This window comes from Onychostruthus taczanowskii, unplaced genomic scaffold (genome assembly GCF_017590055.1).
Source record: "Onychostruthus taczanowskii isolate IOZ18803 unplaced genomic scaffold, ASM1759005v1 scaffold1, whole genome shotgun sequence".
Classification (NCBI taxonomy): Eukaryota; Metazoa; Chordata; class Aves; order Passeriformes; family Passeridae; genus Onychostruthus; species Onychostruthus taczanowskii.
Window position 1 is genome coordinate 27,422,859 of NW_024496525.1, and position 19,860 is coordinate 27,442,718.

Below are 19,860 nucleotides of genomic sequence, written 5' to 3' on the forward strand. Positions count from 1 at the left end.
CATCTTTTCATACTAATACAACTTAGTGGTTCATCAGCTCTGGATAGCCCTGCAGATAATTTACTCCTAATTGTGAAGGTGTAATGAGACCTATTGCTTAAAGGATGCCTCAAGTGCTAGATATACTTTACTATTTTTTTTGTTTCAAGAATAGAAAGTAGAGGCCTGGGTATTTTCTGTTTGTTTGGTAGATGTGATAGAAAACCCAGTGTGCAAGAGACTGGGGAACTTCTTAACAGATACTACATTGAAAATTACACTGAACAAGCTCCATCTTTTGAGTTTTATATCATGTCTTGCAATATAAATAAAGGATTAAAAAATATAGCCCAGCATGTTAAAAAGTCATAGTACTTAGGGGTCTTGTTTTAATTTCTAGTAGCCTGACACACAGAGAATATCTCAGTAATGGTATTCTGATTTATCTGCAATCTATTAGTGTTCTTCTTGCTGGTATTCCCATTTATTCAAGTTGGTGGTTTTTTTTGCATTCCAGCTGTTGATGTCCAAGAAATTGAGGTGCCAAAGCAAGTCCTGGTATGTGTGTAGTCTGCTACTTCATTTGTTTTATTCACTGAGCTTTACTAAAAAGAAAATTAGAATACCATCTAACTGCAAACAATGAGTTTCTCTTTATTTTAGAACAATGTTTACCATAGCAATTTGAGAAACAATCAAATAAATTCAAGTCAGTAAGTGTGTGATGCAGATTCTGTACATCTCTAGGTTTAAGCCAGTAAATCTGAGATTTCCCATAAAAAATAACAACCCACCACCTCTTCCCCATGTCATCTGCACATCTTGTCAGTGAGACAGAGTATCTGATGATGCTCTTCTTGCCATCTCTTCTGTATGTCTCATGGCATGTTCACTGGGTACTGGTCAGTGAGCAGGTTGAGATGGTTATGTTTTCACCTCCCTGAAAGTTTCACACTGTAAATGCTGGTGTAATTGTAAAATAACTGTGTTAGTAATTGTAAAATAACTGTATTATTTTACAATTACACTGTGTGTGACCTTTCTGATCCCCAGGAAATTTTGTTTGCATTTTTTAGTCGTTTGTAACAGCACCAGTGCAAACTCAGCATGGAGGTGGGAAAAAATATATTTAAGTAGATCTTGTCTCTTTGAAGCCAATGGTATCTGTTTGGTTTTGATTTTTCCCTTCTTGTAATTCATAGGAGTGCAACTATCTCACAGAGGAGAGATAGTGATTTTCTTCACCACTGATGGAAAGTCAAGAACATTTCATAAACACCGAGAAGGTCTGATTGAATGAATATTTAAGGATGGGTTTTTGTCGGGTTTTATTTGAGAGAAGATAAGGGGAGCTATAAATGGTAACCCTAGTGTCACTCTGCCACTTGGTGACATGCTCCTGAGTGTAATTTCATTAGGGCATATAGACATATATGCTGGAGCATCCCTTAGCAGGATGCCATCCAGTGTGTTTCTAACCCTAACCCTAACCCTAACACCAGCACATGATGCAGGGCTCCAGGCTAATCCAGGGCTCCACGCTAATCCAGGGCTCCAACAAGGGCAGCCATATCAGGGGTGAAGTCATGGGAGCCTCAGGGGTGTGTGCTGAGGGTCTTGATCTGCTCATTACCTTTGTCTGCTCATTCCCCTCACCCGTGTGACAAGGAGAGGGGTTGCATTAACTCCTGCAGTGCTGGCAGGTAGAGCAATACGTATCTGTTGTTGGGCTTGAGTGAGCAAAAAGATTCCCCATGAAGTCAAGTGAGCTTGTGTGATCTTTAATGCCTGCTGGTGTGAACATTTCAAAGACCATGAGTTATAGCACCCCCCAGGCAGCAAACAATATGGAAGAGTTAGTGACCATCACTCTCACAAGGGACAGGTAGAAGGAATGGTTTGTCCTCTTGTGTTACCACAGAAGGCTTCTCCTCTTAGACATCTTGCTCATTTATACTGGGGTTGGAAAGTGCAAGTCAAAATGGAATCTGCATTAAAAGAATTTTGTGGGCTGTACAAATCATAAGGGTAACTACTTCACAAAATACTGTCCACTGAGGCATATATTTAAAAAGGTTAGATAAAATATCTCCTAGCCATTTTTTCCAGTTCTTTTCTTTTTATAGTCCACTGCAAAACAACAATAGATAAAAAGACTGTATATAATGCATGTATATTTTGTTGGGTTTTTTTACCTTTCCCAAAGGAGTCTCTGTGCTTCCCACACTAATTGTAGGTTTTTCTGAAAATGCAGCATGAATCATTTATAAATAAAGAGACTTTAAAATCCCTAAAAGACTCCCTGAGGTATTCAGTATTTCAGCATAAAATAACTGTTAAATGGAGTTACTCTGAATTAGCTTTTACTGGAAAGTGGTGAAAATAAAGTTTTCTTTTCACTGTGAATGTGCAATAATTCTTTTACACAGCTACCCAGGGTAATTGACAAGTGATTTTCATAATTCAGGTTTTAGCAAAGAAATCATCTGAAGTGGCTAACATTAAATGAACGGAGCTGCTATTAAAATATAGCTTTCAAGAGAAACTGCGTGAGATGTCGGAACCAGGGGCTCTGTGTTGAGACCTTAAAAAATAATTCAGGCTATAAAGTAAAAACACATACATTCAAGCTACACAATAAATTCATACATGCACCCTCCTCACACATGCATACACACACTTAAAATAATAAAGAAGTATTTTTCATCTTTTTCTTAAAATCCTTTGATTATTTTAGTGCACAGATAACCCTAGAAAGTCAAGGCACTCAGGAAAGGTAACTGATTTGCATGACTCCTTTGGACTTCATAACCTTGACTGTCCATACCCATTGTACAATCAGAGGTCACATTTGATCTCTGCGTGTAAAATTATGCAGAGGGAGCTTCCTCAACACTTTGTAGTTGATTGACAAATTGGTCTGTCACTCAAATGCTCCTTCAACTTATCGTGAACAGTAAAGAAAATTATCTGTTCTGTGCATATGTGAGAAAAAGCCTGTTCATTAACCTCTAGTCTGCTGAAGCTGTGGAACATATAATGCTTAGAGGAATATGTACTATATAAGAAAAGCATGCAAAATATACAGGTGTGTATATATATATATATATATGTGTATATTACATATAAAATGTGTCTCTATAATAGAGCAGTCTGTATGATACATACATATTTCTTAATATATGTACATATTACACCAGTTTCCACAGAGAATTTTAGGCACGCTTTTTAATGAATTTTGTACAGCGTGGTAGTTACAAACAGGCAGACACCTCTGAGATGATTCCTACAAATATTTGTTAGAGCAGGCTTCATAATCTAAGATGCCTGTGACTATCCCTCAGATATTCTGCCTACACCATTGCTCTCAGATGCTGGGCTGTTTACAAACATTGCTGTATCACAGAGCAAGGATTTAAAAGCAGCTGACAGTAAAGGTAGGGCTTAATTCATTTCAAGTGTTAAGCAGAGGCAACTCAGACAGATTTAGTGGAGTTATACCTATTTATCTCAGCAGCAAATTTAGCTTTACATACCATGGAATACTCAGCTGGCATCCAGTTGCTTCAGCTTAGGGAAATATTTGCAAGTCATATATATGTATGTATCTTTTTTGCTAACTCCTAGTCACTGTACTTTCACTTATCTGCCTCATCTAGGCAAGAAAAATTAATTTCTCTAGGAATTTGTCTCTAAATTCTCTGTGTGTAGCTGAACCTCAACTAACGATATCTAGATAAAAATCTGAAGCTACGATATGATGACACTTCTGTGCCTTTCTGGACAGGTTTTTTCCTACCATAAGCCCTGTGTACAGGTACCAGAGAGCAGTCCTGATGCAAACTCTCCTACTTCAAACTTTGTGAAAGTCCTGCTCACAGCACAGCTGTGACTTGCCAGCTTCTGACTCACCCCTGTCAGTGAGGAAACATCCCAGGTCAAATCTGAAGAGAGTGTCTCTGCCCTCTTGACAAGATCAGAGAGGTTTTGAGTAAGGTATTTTCTTCAAATCTAGGTTGTTAAGTAACACAAACTTAAAAAAATCCCACAAACATAAATCTCCACAATTGGTGTTAACATAATTTTTTTCCAATAAAAAGTTTTCCTTGTACTGTTTAGTAATTTTTCTTTGCCAGTGGCTGACTAGCTTGAAGTCTTTGAAACACTGAGCTTTCTATAAAATCCAAATAATTCTCTGTAAATCAAAGTACTTGGCATGCTTGCTGCAAAGCCTGAAGCTTTTTTTTTTTTTTAAGGTAATCTCTAGAAAGTAGTTTGTACTCATGTTTTCACAGTGATTAAATATGCAAAGTAATTTTCATGATTATCACCCCGTTCTGAACCAAATCAGATGCGGCTATGCTTCTCTTTGTACAAAGCCAGTTATTGGATCAGATTCCAAAACAAATCCCCTGAATTTGGCGGATCATCATTTTAAAAGGGGGCTTGTTAAGGTAATGATTAAATTAAACCACCCCTTTAAGAATATTTAGATCTGGTCCGCCAAGCGGAACGGTCTAATGGTTTTTAAATTAGAAGCTGCGAATGCTAGTGAATTTCTTTTGTGGGTCAAGTGGGTATTAACAAATGCTAAGACTGTTCTCTCTTTTGTCATCACCTTGAAATCTGCAAAGAAAAGTGAAGAGTGGGAAAGACACAAGGAGAGAAACACTGTCGGTATTTTAACATCAGTGCTTTTAAACCAAGGGCAGCCTCAAATTTACAAGGTTGGATAGGAGAAGGTATAAGATGATGTTGCTAGTAATCTCTTTATACCTTGCTCTTGAGAAAGAGACTGGAACTTGAATCTTCCAGGAAGTGGAGAACCCAAGTGCATTCAATTCTGGCAGTCTTAAGCTATTGCAGAGGTGTAATAGCCTGCTAACCACAGAAGCGTGGATAACAAACCCTACCTGTGGCTTCCAGATTTCTTAACCCTGTCAATTTTAAATGTGCTTTTTAGCCTCAGATGCTGCTGGGAATTTGTGGCTGGGAGAGACAGTTGTTTCCTTGTGTGGAGAGGATGGCTGGATCCTTTCCAAAGCCAGAGACTTTTGTTTCTCTTTTTGATACCCTAGGCAAACTGTTTGTCACTAGTATCCCTCAGTACTACCTAATACTGGAGTTCTGTGAATATTGGATTTATGGGGCATAACAATCTCCTTGGTGGGAGGAAATCCACATTAAAATATAAATCTGTCAAGTCAGGTCAAGTCACAGCTAAGAAAATACCAATGCTGATATTCTCTGCTTAGTCCCTGCTTCTTTTCAGTCATATGTAGGTTTCTGAAAATGGCACCACTTGGGCCAAGTCTTTCCTATACTGAAATGGTTGAAAAGAAAAGTGTTGGTTAGGGGCAGAGGTGAAATTTGAGTTTCTTTGAGAAAAGTGGGAAGAGAAATAGCTTTCTGTGTATTCACACAAAGTCCTTGTGACTCTTTTTATTATGAATAGCCTTCTAAGCAAGGGTAGTGGTGGAAAGCTGCAGAAAAAAAAAAGCTGTAACGGGTGAGGTGCACTTCTGCAGGTGAAAAAGTCAGTTTTCAGTTGACTGAATTATGACCCTTTAGAAATTGCATGCTTTGGACAGTTTGTGTAGGGCTTTTTGCTAAGCTTGTAAAACGTGCACTCAAGGAGAGACATGCCTTGTGCTTGTGTATGAGTTGAGGGAGGGAGAGAGGGCAGAATAAGTTTGCTGTGAAATGAATGGTTTTCTGACCTGACAAAGTGGTTATGGAAAGTGGCTTACTGAGCTGAGTCCCTGGCTTATTCTCTGCAAAGCAAGTAGGCAAAGTGATCAGGCCTAGGCTGATTGGCATGAAGAAGGATTTACAGAGAGAAACACCACTCCAATGAATCCAATACACTGTCTTCATTTTGTTATTTGCATTTTGTTATTTTGTTGTTTCCATCTTACCCCACCTGGAATACTGCATCCAGATCTGGAGCTCTCCACACAAGGAGGACCTGGACCTGTTGGGATGAGTCCCAAGGAAAGCCACTGAGTTGATCAGAGGGCTGGAGCACCTCTGCTGTGAAAATGGGCTGGGAGAGTTGGGGCTGTTCAGCCTGGAGAGGAGAAGGCTCTGATGAGACCTTACAGCTTCTTCCAGTAACTAAAGGGGGCTGCAAGAGGGCGGGAGAAACACTTTTTACAAGGGCCTGTAGTGAAAATGGCCTTAATGTAAAGGAGGGTAGGTTTAGATTCAATATTAGGAAGAAATTCTTTACAGTGAGGGTGGGGAGGCAGTTGGAACAGGTTACTCAGAGAGGTTGTGAAATCCTCATCCCTGGAAATGTTCAAGGCCAGGCTGGATGGGGCTCTGAGTAACCTGACCTAGTGGAAGGTTTCCTGGCCACGGCAGCAGGATTGGAACTAGGTGATCTTTCAGATCCCTTCCAAACCACTCTATGATTCTATTCTGTATGAAATTATCTGTCAATGGGAGACCATCATCCTGTAACAACATTTTAATACACTGAAATCTTCTATTCTAAAAATTCCAGTAAAATGCTGATAAAAGGTTTGTAAATATGAAAAAAATAATTAAGGGAATATTACTCTTTAACACCCTAGAATACAAAAAAAAACCACCCCAAAAACTCACCCACCCACCCACTCATCCAACCAAAAAAATCCAACAAACATTATTCAGTGTTAAACAACTTTAAGTCTGCTCCTTGCATATAGACATGGCAATGCATGTGGTCAGTTATAAATAACCTTCCATATCCTATGCAGTCATTTGCATTGAAGCAAATGGAATATTTTAATGCATATCACACTCAAGGTGCCAGTAAGGCTGATCAGATTCTAATTTGCATGTAAGTTTGTATAACAGATATTAAGCCTTTGGTTCAGATTGCCACATGTAATTGTTTTGTTCAAGAAAACATTGCAGTGCAAAATATTACATGGAAACTAATGTTAATAATGTTATTAAATTTCACATACATATTTTTTTTTCTTTTTTGAAGCAGAGAACTTATTTCTCTCTCACTAAAAAGCCTTTTGACTTTTCATAAATGTCATTTTGACTCAGGAAGAATATTCCTAACAAAAATAGAAAGGTTGTAATCATGCTGTATAGTCTAATCTGACACCACAGTGACCAGGTTGTAAAGAACTTCCTTCACAAAAAGGCCTAATACATATTTAATGGAAATTCACTGCAGGATGTACATCATCAGGGCCCAGTTAGTTTGAGAGAGAACCTGAAGTTCATTTTCAGATAACAGTTTTTCCCAGTCCGTGCCCTCCTTGATCCTCTTCTTTGTAACTTTCAGTTTATTGTAGAGACTATCTGTGAGCAATCACCAAGCCTGGACCCTCGTTCCTGCCTTCACCAAAGGAAAGGTGCGATTGCATCTTGGATTTTGGTTGGGGCTGACAGCTTAAAATTAACTCATCAGTTGGTCCTATTTTCTAAGGGCAGAGAAGACACTGTATTTCTGGGAAATGGGCTGCATGTTCTGTCAGGCAGAACGCAGTATTTCAACAGCACAATTTTAGGTGTGCATACGAGTATTATCTCTGTTTCCAGCAAAAGAAAATGAGACTGAACAAAGCACATTAGTCTAAAATAACTTCATATTCTCTCCACTGTTCAGGCCTTAAACCTGAGAATCACTCTTTCTTGAAGAGGACACTAAAAAGTGAAGTTATGCTTCAGAATGTCTTTTGAAGCCTGTGGTTTTGGATACACTGCTGTTGCTACAGGACATGGGCAAAGGTATCCCACTTGATCCTAAAACTGCAGACATGGAATGTGCAGCCACAATTATTTGCAGGCTGAAATTACTAGAGCAAAGATGGAAAACAGGTTGAGAGTCTGTTTTAAATTCCCAAGTGTTATCTCTTAAACATGTTTCCATAATAAAATATAAAATTTCATGATAGCACAAAGAAGTAAAATTGATACAAACTCCAAGCAAGAATTTTTGGTTTATTCTATGTTTCAAACATTTGTTTGAGGTTTGAATGTGAATATTTTTAGACCACCAGTATCTTAACTGGCATCTTGCTTTCTCTGCTGAGCTATAAGGTCAAAGCTCTGCTTTTGGGTTATCTGCAGAAGGGATCTTGACTGCATATTGTGCCCTTGATCCCTGCATAAACCAGACATTGACGTCAGTCTGAGTTTCATGTGCAGATTAGAGCTGCGTAAGCTCTTCACAAGAAAATCTGAAGTTATGCATAAGCCTCTAGTAGTTTGCAGTTTGAAAGTGGAAATAAATTCAGAAGAGGTTTATGTAGAATTTGACTCAGTAGCAAACTTTTGAAGGAAAATTCAAAACTTTTCTCTCTAGACTAAAAGGATTATTATTATTTTTAATGCTTAATGCTATAGTTATGCCCCCGGTTTCATATGTTCTCCTAGAAGGCATGTGGATTAAACAAAACAATTGGTGAGAAGCAATGCCTATAATTTTGAATGTCACCAGCATATCTGCATGTTTTGAACGCAAAGCTTGAACCCCAGATAACTGGAAGATTAGAAGATGGAGGAATGACATGAACCAAATAATTGAGTCATAGATTGCAAACATTCTCCACTCACAACACAACTGACTGGAATCAAACTTTTTCCCATCCTGGTCAGGCACTATTCAGAGAAGAACCTGAGGAGTACAAAGTGCATATATTAGAAATTGCTGCTGGCCTAAGAACTGAAACCAGTAGATGTTGCAGTACTGAGTGAAAGTCATAAACCTGAAGGCACAGATCTTTTGTGGCAGATGAGAAAAGGAGATTCTCCCCTAAATATCTATGTACAAATCCCCTTGTAAAACATTTTTTGTGACTCTTGAGCAGTGTATATTTTGCCTGAAGGGACCAATTCCCGATATCTGTGGGTGAATTCTTTGAACAGGGAAGTCAGAACTACACACTGAGGATTTCTATCAGAAGAGTTGCTCTTTCTCAAATAATGTCACTTAATTAAAAATTGTAAAGATATATTTACCTTCTCTGACAGGAATGGATGCCTTTAGAACAGTTCCAGTCTATTAATAAATAATGTACATTTAAAAGTATTTATAAATATGTATTTAACCAAAGCAGTTATTCTGGTGTCTTAGACAATTAATATGCAATGGAGAACTTTCTATTAAAGACTTCTTCCTTTCTTCTTTCTACTTTAAAAAGTGAAGAAGTTAAATGTAAAAAAAAAAAAAAAAAAGAAAAAGAAAAAAAGTCAACCCCTGAATAAAGATAGGCTTGGGACATAACCCATAAAAAACAGGACACCAAAACTTCATTAAAACTTAAGTCTGGAGAATTTGTTCTGTGAAGCTGGTTTTCTTTTTTCTTATTCTCTTTGACAGCTAGAATTTAAGGACACAGTGTCAGCTTAATTTTAAATTTCCTGGCTTTGGTCCATTTGTGTTACAGCCTCAATCAGGAAGACATAGTTCTGCTAAGGGTCATATTATTTTTGGCCCATGGAGGAATGTTCAAGGTGAACTAAAGGGCAAAGGCTTAGGCAGGATGTTACCAGAAATGAGATAGGGACCACATCTGTCCCTTCAGAAACATTACTGCCATGGGGGTGCTGCCACTGCATGGAGCCAGGTCTGTTATAGGAGCTTCTTGGACTCGTCTAGAACAACCCGTCTTTCTATTTGCCACTGGCCAACTCCTCTCATTTTGGCCCAAAAACCTCTGCCTTGCTTTGATTAGTTGTGAATCACCATTTTCTGAGGCTATGGGTTTCTGAAGGTAAGACTTTTTGCTCTTAGTGAATCAAAGGAGCTCTGATCCTAAATGGCACTTTCCATTTACTGCACAAATGCATATTTAGTGACCATGCTTCTTGATGGAGGTGGTTGAAAGCTTGGCATGTTATTTGGAAGAGATATTTCTCAACTGTTTCACCCAAAGTAGAAACATCTTTTGTTATATTAAAAAAGTGGTAAAAGAGATAAAGTAAAAGGAGATTTGGCTTGAGTTCTAAATGCTAGCATACATACTTTTCTGACCTGGATCACATCTGTCCAGTTTATTGAATCAATTATGGCAAGATTTGGAGCAACGTAAATTCCATTGCAACCAAATAGAGGTTTATTCGATCTTTAAGGTTCTTAAGTGATTCAGTGCTTGATAACAAACTCATGTTAATAGCTAACAATTCACAAATGTCTTCCTACCACAGTGCATGTTTGAAAGCCCTCTGAAATCAGTACACAGGATCCCATTGATTTCAGCAGATTTTGCATCATGCTGTAGCTAAATCATAAGATTCAATCAGAATTTACTCAAGATGGTAAAAAAGAGATGCCTTTTTTATTTCCCTGGGCACAGAACAATAACATAATTTTACTCTGTTATACTACTAAGAGAGTGATACACATGCTCAAAGATGAATTCTGATCTCTTAAAATAACATTAAGACAGGGTGTCTTTCACATTTTCATACTGATATACGAGGAAGCACTTTCTGCTTCACGTGAAATGCTAGCATGATGGAACTGAAATTTAGAATAAATATAATTCCCGCTGTACCAAGGCCCTTATGAAAACAAGACTATTTATCTTGTGAGACTGTCCTGGCAAACCAAGTCTTAAATATAAGAAATAAATGCTCTTTAGTTTTACAAGAGCATTGTGCTTCTGAGCTTTGCATTTTTTCTAAACCCCAGGATAGTGTAAGATGAACCAGTAATAGGGAGGAAAGCTTCCATAGCTTCCATATCAGACAAGAAATGCACACAACTTTGTAATAAAGGGCAAGAACATTCATTTGACTTGTTGGCTTACTTTATTATAGGAATGCCATTCATGTTTCTATAACTAAACTTATTTCAGTGCCTTTATTATAAACATTTTTCCTTACTGAAGCAAATGTTGGCATGTTCCATCTAGAGTGCCTTGTTTTTTATTTCCTTTCTTTTTTTTTCTACCTTGGGGCATGGTTGATTTTTTTTTTCCTTCCTTTCTCCTTTCTCTTCCTTCATTTTGGAAAGGTTTAGCCTTAGTTCTAAGAATGAAAGTTGTATAAATTTCATGCCTCTTCCATATCTGTGTCTCTGAAGGTGTCATTGTACATCATTCTTCTCATTCTTGTAATGGAAAATGTGCATTTTAATGGGTCCTGGACTTAGAATTATAAAACTAATGTTATATATTTCATTCTGACAGAGATTGTCTTGCTGTACTTCTGCACTGATGAGCTCAGCAGGTGTTTCTTCAGCAACGTTTTTCTGTGTCTTGACCCTGTGACTGATGAGCTCTGGTGGTGCTTGTTGAGGGGACAGAAGTCCCTGAGGTCATAGTGGAAAAAGCTGAAGGGTCACTGTGCCTCCCCTGAAAGTACCATAGACCACAGTCCCAGTCTGTGTCCCCATAAGACAGAGACAGTAGCTAAAAAACAGACATTTTACATGGTAAAGATGGTAGGCAGGCAGGAACAATAACCTCTGATACTTGCCATAAATCACCAGAGCTTATCAGACAGTGCCCTCAGTGCCCCAGCCTGTAACATATGGTTTCTCTTTGTCTGTCCTTCCTGCCTAGGTATCTTTTCAGTTCAAGGTAGGAACTGCAAGTATGTGCACATGTGTGTGAATGAGTAGAGAGGAGTTATCTTTAGTTTCCATTTATTTCTTACCAAGGTAAAACACAACTGTCAAGTCTGGAGAGGCTCACCTGCCCTGTGGATGGTTTACCTGATACACAAATGTTTAGCTTGGAAGTTTGGCCCTAAAGCTTTTCAGGCATGTATATCCAATTCTTAACTGCATAAGCACTTCTGAGGTACTTGATCCAAGATTGAAAATTAGTCCTCGCACCCACCAATATTCTTTCTTGGTGTCAGTCCCCTTTTAAGGCTTGGTTCTGTGATGTACAGGTGCAGACAGGCACTCCTTGTGCATTGGGAAGGATTGCTGTACCACCAGTGAGAATTCAGGCATGTACACATGAGGTCACACATCCAGGAGTCACTTTATATTGTTACACTAGTGTTCAGTGTTTGCATTTAACATTCTTAAAATGAGAGAAGCACAAGGAATGAGAAATGCAGAGACTAATGCTTCAGCTGTGTGGTTCTTATATTTTTCAAACAGGTTTAAAAAAAGAAGTTTCCTACCTCAGACTCATCTTAATGTGCCTTTTGAGAATCGTTTTGAGAATTTTTTCTTGCATTCAGTGGTTTGGAACAATGACAATATAAAGTATTCCTCTGTAGATAATACTTTGTGGCAAACTAGAATATATATTTCAACCAGAAAAGTCATTGCAAATTCTGCAGCATTAAAAAAAACTAAAAAAAAAAAAAAAAAAGAACCTTTCATATACCAGTTGTCATCTTTTAAAATTTTTTTGTGTTACTGTGTTTAGATATGACTAAGATTTCAGATGATCCTACTTGTACTGAGTAAACACACAGTTTCACTGCCAATCTAGGTTAGCTTTCTCTCTAAATTGTTTTCCACTATTTCATTGGATGATTTTTTATAGATTTCTCTCTTCAATAAAAGTCCTTGCTTTCACTAATATAACATTAATTTGTGATTGATCTGTTCTGAGGTGGAGAAATAGGGTCAAAATATATATTGGCATCCTGATGGCTTGAGTTGGTCACTGCCAGCTCCTAATCAGCAGCCAACTTTTCAATTAAGAGGTGAGAGTGAGTGATCTGTGCTGGTTTTGCTATTTATCTCTGAGGAGTGACGCATTTTGCCTTTCTGAGAACACCTCTGAAGACTCTGCAGTTCAAGTTAATTTTGATCAGTGTCTGATCTCCACCCCATATCTGAAAAGTTCACAGGGGTTCTCAGCATCATCCAAGTGCTTGGAGGTAAAGGTATGAAACACAGAAAATTATCAGAGGAGTAATGATGATAATATCAGAAGAAGATAGACTGGTGAAGCAGCTAAGATATTATAATCCAAAAAATTGTTATGGATAATTTTCTTCTCATAACCTGAGGACAAAAACTTTATTACTCTTTAAACTCCAATATTGCACCAATTAAATTCCAGCTTAAGAACCAAGGTTTCCAGTCCACTTTTCATTTCAAAATGTGTCTCCTATTCTTGTTCTCAGAAGTCCAATAAGAACAACTTTTTATTCTTCCTTTTTTTCATCTTCATATTTTCTATAATTAAGAAGCATGAAGGAATATTATGTTACAGAAACTTTGCCAATGAGCTTTTGGTTTTGCAAAAGCACATACTTAAGAACATACTGTTTTTTTTCACACAAGAAATAATATATTTTGAAAAAGAAAGGAAAGAAACTTCAAGCCCTTTTATTTTTCTCTTGCTGCATTTAACTTTTCTACCTCACAGCTCAGATTGCTTTTTTTAATCAAAGCAGTAATGGAAGAACAGTCCTTACACTCAAATGCAATCACATTTAATCATATTTAATATCCTTATTTCTCAGCTGATCAGACTTTAAAAATTTGATTGCTTCAGTTTGATTTAAAACTTAAGGTAGGTCAAACCAAATAAAAAAGGTATATTTTTGTTGTTAGTGTGTTCCAGTTGTGTGGTTTCTTAATGTGCTTGAGCTTTTGGCTGTTGTATTGCTGGAAAAAAGATTTCTGAGCACCCTCTCAGTGGAAATGAGCAGAAAATAAAATGATGATATTTTAGCCAAACATGATACATTTTTTGATAAGAAAAAATAAATTGATTTGATGATACATTAATCTTTGTCCTACAAGAGAAAGACTTTGACTTAGTCAGAATATATTTTGTTATCCTCTTCTGTTTTCCTCAAACTTGTTTCACAAATAGGTTCACTGGAATAGGTTTCTGAGAGTTTTACTCCATATTAAATCCAAAATAATTCCAATTGACATTGAAATCTCCCACCTCTCTCTGCAGTCTTCATTTTCAGTCTGTAGTAGCTGAGGTCATTGCCTTTGTTGCAATTCCCTGTAAATTCCAGAGCATAACCTAACACACAAAATACTTGCTTCCTACTTCTATTAAAGTAAAAGTAAACTGTGTACTGAGCATGTCAGGCTTTCTTTTCATGTACTGTACCTGGTTTCCTTTGACTTCAAACTGGATTCTTCACTTCATATGGAAGCACACTAGCTGAAAGTTCCAGTTGTGACCACCAACCATGATGCTGTAACATGCCCAATGACTATATGCTTTAGGAGCAAAACTTGAGGGACCCATTTGACCTGTAAACAAATACTCCCTGGAAACAGTCTGAGTGCTTATTGTGTGTCAGTCTTTATTCCATGAGAATGAATAGAACAATTATGCTTTCATATAGACCGAGACTGCAGAATGTGGTAAAATTTGATCCTCCCAGTTCAGCAACATATATAAAATTTGTTAAGCCACAGACTAAATTAATGAATGAAACTAATGAAATGTTCCATTTCTTGTTAATTTGATGCATGTGTTCTGGGTGGGTGAGAAGGAACAGAGCAGGAAAGGGCAGGCTTGTGCAAAGTTCAGGGTCAAGTCACTATGGAGTTTTAGCACAATCTTGGAGATTAATCTCTGGATTTCTGGAGCTGTTAGACCATGATGACTTGATAGGCATATGTAAACTGTAGGAAAGTTACTTCTGAGATACATTTAAACAGCAGTGAGAGGTAATCAGAAAGCATGCATGTTGTCTGTGTTGACATCAGAGATCATTCTTATATGGAAAGATTATAATTTAATTAATTTATCATCAAGGTGAATTTATAAAATGATGAACACAATGCATGCAAGTCTAATATAGCTCAGAATAAAGCTTTGTAGTTTCAAGGTCACATTAACCCAGTTTTATTGTTATTTTCTTCACTGATGACCTGTTATCTGGAAAGCAGATATTACCTGCTGTGAAATTCATTATATGTGCTAAATAAATAAAAAAACAAAACCAAAAAGAGAGACTGCAGCTCCCACTTGGCAAGGAATACCAGTTATATAACTTATTCCTGGCTATTGCTGGTGTATCTGTACCCAGCTCTGCCACAGCACCTGCGAGACAAAGTGAAAAGTGTAAAATGCAAGGGGAGTGTATTTGTGAGCCTGAAATGTGGCTTTCCTGTGCTGATTTTCATTATGTCCCCTGTGTTCACAACTTGTCCTGTTGTGGAGCATTACAAATAATATAATTAAAAAAAAAATACTGGTAAGCAATGTTCTGTCTGGCTAGCAGTACTCTGCCTTTACACTGTTCAGTGATGTTTCACTCTGTGTCTGAGTTCATTTCAATAGCCAAAAACATTGTTTGAGACTGCTGCATAGATACAATATACTTCTCAAGAGGTAGATGAGTTTTGAAGGTAATGTGAAATGATTCTATCATAATTTGCAATGTACTCTGGGAGGGGAGGCAGTGCATTGATAAAAGATGATGATTTAAGTTTTGGCAGACACTGAGTAACAGTTACCATGCATTTTGCCTCCAAATTCTCCTAATTCAACTTAATAGGCAAATCATGTTTTCTCTCTGCTTTCCTGATCATCCTCCATTAACCTGCAGTCTTTGATAAATATGCATTGCCTCATAATGTTGCATAAACATTTTTTAGAAGGCAAATAGAGAGTAAACAAAACCCAAGTTAAAATGATATTAAAGACTTTGATGGCTTATTAATAATTTATACAAAGCTTATTAATCAAATGGATACTTAAAAACAAAATGCTTTCTCCCAAAATCAGAGAATAGAGGCAATGCTGGCCTTTTCTCTGTTATGAGGTGAAGGCTGGCAGGAGGCAGTTCTCCATCATCTGTGACTCACTTTTGAAAGTTCAAGCTCCAGGAACATCCCCATACTAATTCACTATCCCTCTCTACATGTGAATCTGATCAAGGGCTTTGTGTGCTCTTGGTGAGAAAGTCACCATATACAAAAGCCTGCCCATCTCCACCATCACAGTTTTCTTCCTCTTTTCTTGGTCTTCCATTTACTGCTAATTTTTTTCTATATCTCCATCAAATCTGTGGTGAACAAATGAACAGTGTTACCTTTGCTTTGTGTGCCCAAGAGCTAATGGATTTCAAAAATAAAAAGAACCTCACTTCCCCAAATCAACTTTCTACAGCTAGAGATTTCAGCACCCCAAGTGAGAGAGAGCATAGCACTACAAGTCACTGTTTCAGTCCTCATGACAGTTGAGTGTTAGGCTGGGACATGGAAATGGACACTGGAGGCTGGGGAGAAACGTCTGACAGCAGAAATACTCATGATGAAGAGGAGGACTTGTGTCCCAGCTGAATGGAAATCTTTGGAGAAAGGTGAATATTGGCAGCCAGGAGCTTAAGGACAGTAAAACTGGTAGAGCTTCTGCAATGAATCTGAGAAGATAAACTGGGTGTTATTTGTAAAATTATACTTGATGGGCTGGTTACTCTTTTAAATTGAACTTCTACAGAGAGAAGCTGTGGTTCAGTATCACTGTGCAGCTGGGCCACAATGGCAAAGGAGTTAGTTCCCTAAAGATGTGGAATCACAGTGCAACTCTTAGCTCCTGTATCAGATCTGTAGTAAGTAGGTGCTCCTTCTCAAATCATTCTGATTAATGTATTCTTAAAATTACATGTGAAATTCTGGGTAATTTGAAATCAATAGCAATCTTTTGTTTACTTTGTAAGGGTCAAGATTTTACCTGTAATTTTAACAAGGGAGATCATATTTTGGCATGTGTTAACCTTGTCATGTCGAAGCATAATTTCTTCCTAGGTGTTTGCCTAGCTGAACATGAGTTAAGGATACACAGCCTGGTCCACATTTAAACTTGTTAGCTGGACCGCGTTAAAATTCACTCTTTAATTCCTAGTCTAGACAAAGTCACACTCTACAGGAGAAGGAAGAAACTGTCTACCATCTGGGTGATTAATGGGCTGAGAGCAGATGTGAGATATAAAAGAGTTTGTAGGCCTCCTTTACTACCTGGAGGTAAAGTTTGGCTGTCACAGGCAAGAGAAAAGGGATAAATTTCAAAGAAGGTTGAAACTGCAGCCAAAATGCATTAAATGATTACATGGCCAGGACTTACTTTGATCACACCTCAAAAGTAAAACAAACACAAGCATGAAGAAGAAAGGTTCTTTCCCCCCCAAAATAGCTCAAAAGGATGAATTCATTAAAGAAAAACAAGCACTCTAGGGCAACGGAACCAAACATGCTGTGGTGTTCTAAATCCCTCAGCCCCACATGAAGGGTGAATGTGACTCCACTCAGGGCACTGGCCTAACCCTGAAGTTTCACTTGACCCCAGGGAGAGATGGGGGTGGCTGTGAGCCTTTGGATACCTGTGAGCTCCTAGGAAGAGAGCACAGCCTTGCTAATGTGCTCTGTGCAGGCTGGCATTCCTGCAACCTGACACAGAAGCCATCAAACAGCTGGAAATCAGAGCCAATGGAAAAAAAGAACCAAGGCATCAAGAAAGAAAATGGAAAAATACCAACTTACATGGACAAACATCTGTAAGTCGCAGAGTTGCATAACCTGGTGTCATCATTTCCATTTGAAATACAGGAAATGAGAGAAGGGAGATATGAAATAGTTTATTCCGGTCATCCAGGTGGTGAAAGGTAAAAGTCTAAAAGTTTCAATCTGTTGCTGTCTTATAAATATCTGCTAAAGAAGAAAGAGGGAAATTATATTCATATATATTCTGGTTTGGAATATTGTGCTCTCAAAGGAGCAGGCAGCGTAATGAACAAAGTATATTCTCTCCTTGTGGCTGGAGTTTAGTCAAGATAATGTGGCAATTAGGAAGGCAAGGTAGCTTGCTTTCTTGTTTAGGTAGTTTAATCCCTTAGATTGGATAATGATCTGTCTAAAAAAACCCCAGGTTTTAACATCACTTCAGTTTTATAGTCTTGTTCGGTATGATTTGTTATAGGAAGCACTCAAGCTCCATGGGTATATATAGTTTATTGCAGATATTTTTGTTGGAGACCACATCTGATAGTATTTGGCACTTTACACTTTCCAACCTCTCCAGATTTTAAGTAACTTTATAATTGTGAGACATGCAAAAGACTACAGTCCCATTTCCCTGCCCCATCTTTCCTGGTTATGTCAGATAAATTCCATGTAAAGCTCAAAGAAAGGCAGCATCACTGTGTTGTCTGATAGCTTGCATTCAAGAGACTGAGAAGATAAATTTGCAGAGTCCTGTGTCTTGTGTAGTTTTACCCATCTGTAGACTGAAGAAAATTCTACCAAGGGACAAAGTGGAATTTCTAGATTATCTCATTCTTTTCTGTGCAGTCTCTATATTATTTTATACACCACACACAATCTCACACCATCAGCTTACCTATACTCATAAAGGTGGGGTGACATATTGACTCTTCCTAAAACTATTTGAGGGTTAAGGCTCCAAAGTTTGTTTTAAAATACCCAGTATTACTTAGGGCTGATTTGTAATTTATAGTAGATATCCTCATGTGTTTTGGGGTGGGGGTAGGGGGGGATAGAAATCCTCTAAAATCTTAGAGAGAAAACATATAAACAAGTCCAGCTTATGCACGTGATTTCTTGAAAAGTTAGGCTGGCTGAGATTATTTATTTATTTTTAATATTGCTAGCAAAAGCTCTAACAAAATAAAAATGTACAAGCAAAAATTTCCTTCTATCTGGATATTGAACTGTGCACATATTAGGAGCTTTATTTCTGGCATGTTAGGACCATGAAAACTTTTCAGGCACAGGCTAGGTCTACAAACACACTTTAGGTAATTCCAGCAGCTGTAAGTGTATCTAATTTGAAAAATATTTTTCTGTTACTATGTCAATAAATAAACATAAATCATACTGAACCTGGAAAAAAAAACAAACCCAAACACTTTCTTCTTTTTAATTTTGTTACATAAAAGAAAAATTCTGATATGAGAAGTAACAATAAAGAATGGTTTCAATAAGAAATACAAGCATTGATTTTTTTTTAATTTATTTTTATGTTTCAAGTCTTATTTTGCACATTTTGTTTTTAAAAAGGAAAAATACCATATAATTATTGTCACCCTTTTTCTAGCACCTCCTTCAACTTTTATGGTAATAAGTAATGACAGCCTCAGTTCCTCTGTCAAGGGAAAGGGTGAAGTCTTCATTTACTTCTAGTGCAATAGATTAAACTGGAGAATCCATTTTAGTCAGGGAAGAGTGGATGTTGGTGAAGTTATGAGCTTACTGCACATTTTAAAATGAAATATTTAAACAAGTGGAACCTTACGTGGTTGATGCATTAAGCTGACACAGGATGTAAATCAACAACACCTAAATGTCCTTTAACAAAGTCAATTATATTATATAAGCATAGCAGAGATGGAACTCCTTTATCCTGTGCATCTGTCAGTTTTTCCTCCTAAGATAAAAACATTTCCACAGATGCAGAATATCATTTGTAACTGCTCAGTATTGTGCTATAAACTTAAAAGAAAATTAAACAAAAATGTATTTTTTATTAATGTTATTGTGAAAATGTGTCCCATAATCGAAACATCTACTGGAAACATCTACTCAGTTCCTGAAATCATCTCTATTAGATTATGTAGATACCATCTGAGAAAATACTTCTAAACTTAATCTGTCAAGACTTCAAAGAGTCTATAAGCAAATACTTAGATTTGCATTAGATTTTTGACTTTGAAATCCATTATTGTAAGTTCCTTGCTGACTTTGATGTGCTGCCTTTACACCTCCTCTCTGAGAAAGGAAGTGTAAAGGCAGCACATTAGTTTATAGATGTTCACAGACTGTTTTTCGGATAAGGCCATTTAAATCTCTTTTGAAGGTCAATCCCGGCTCTTATCATTCAAGAAGTAATAATAACAGAGAGAGTCTGCCTAGACTAAGGACTGCTTTAAAACACAAAATAGCAGGGGTGGAATGAACTTACTTAACTCTTGACCTAGCACAATATCAGCATTCTAGTGTTTTGCTGTGACAATGCCCTG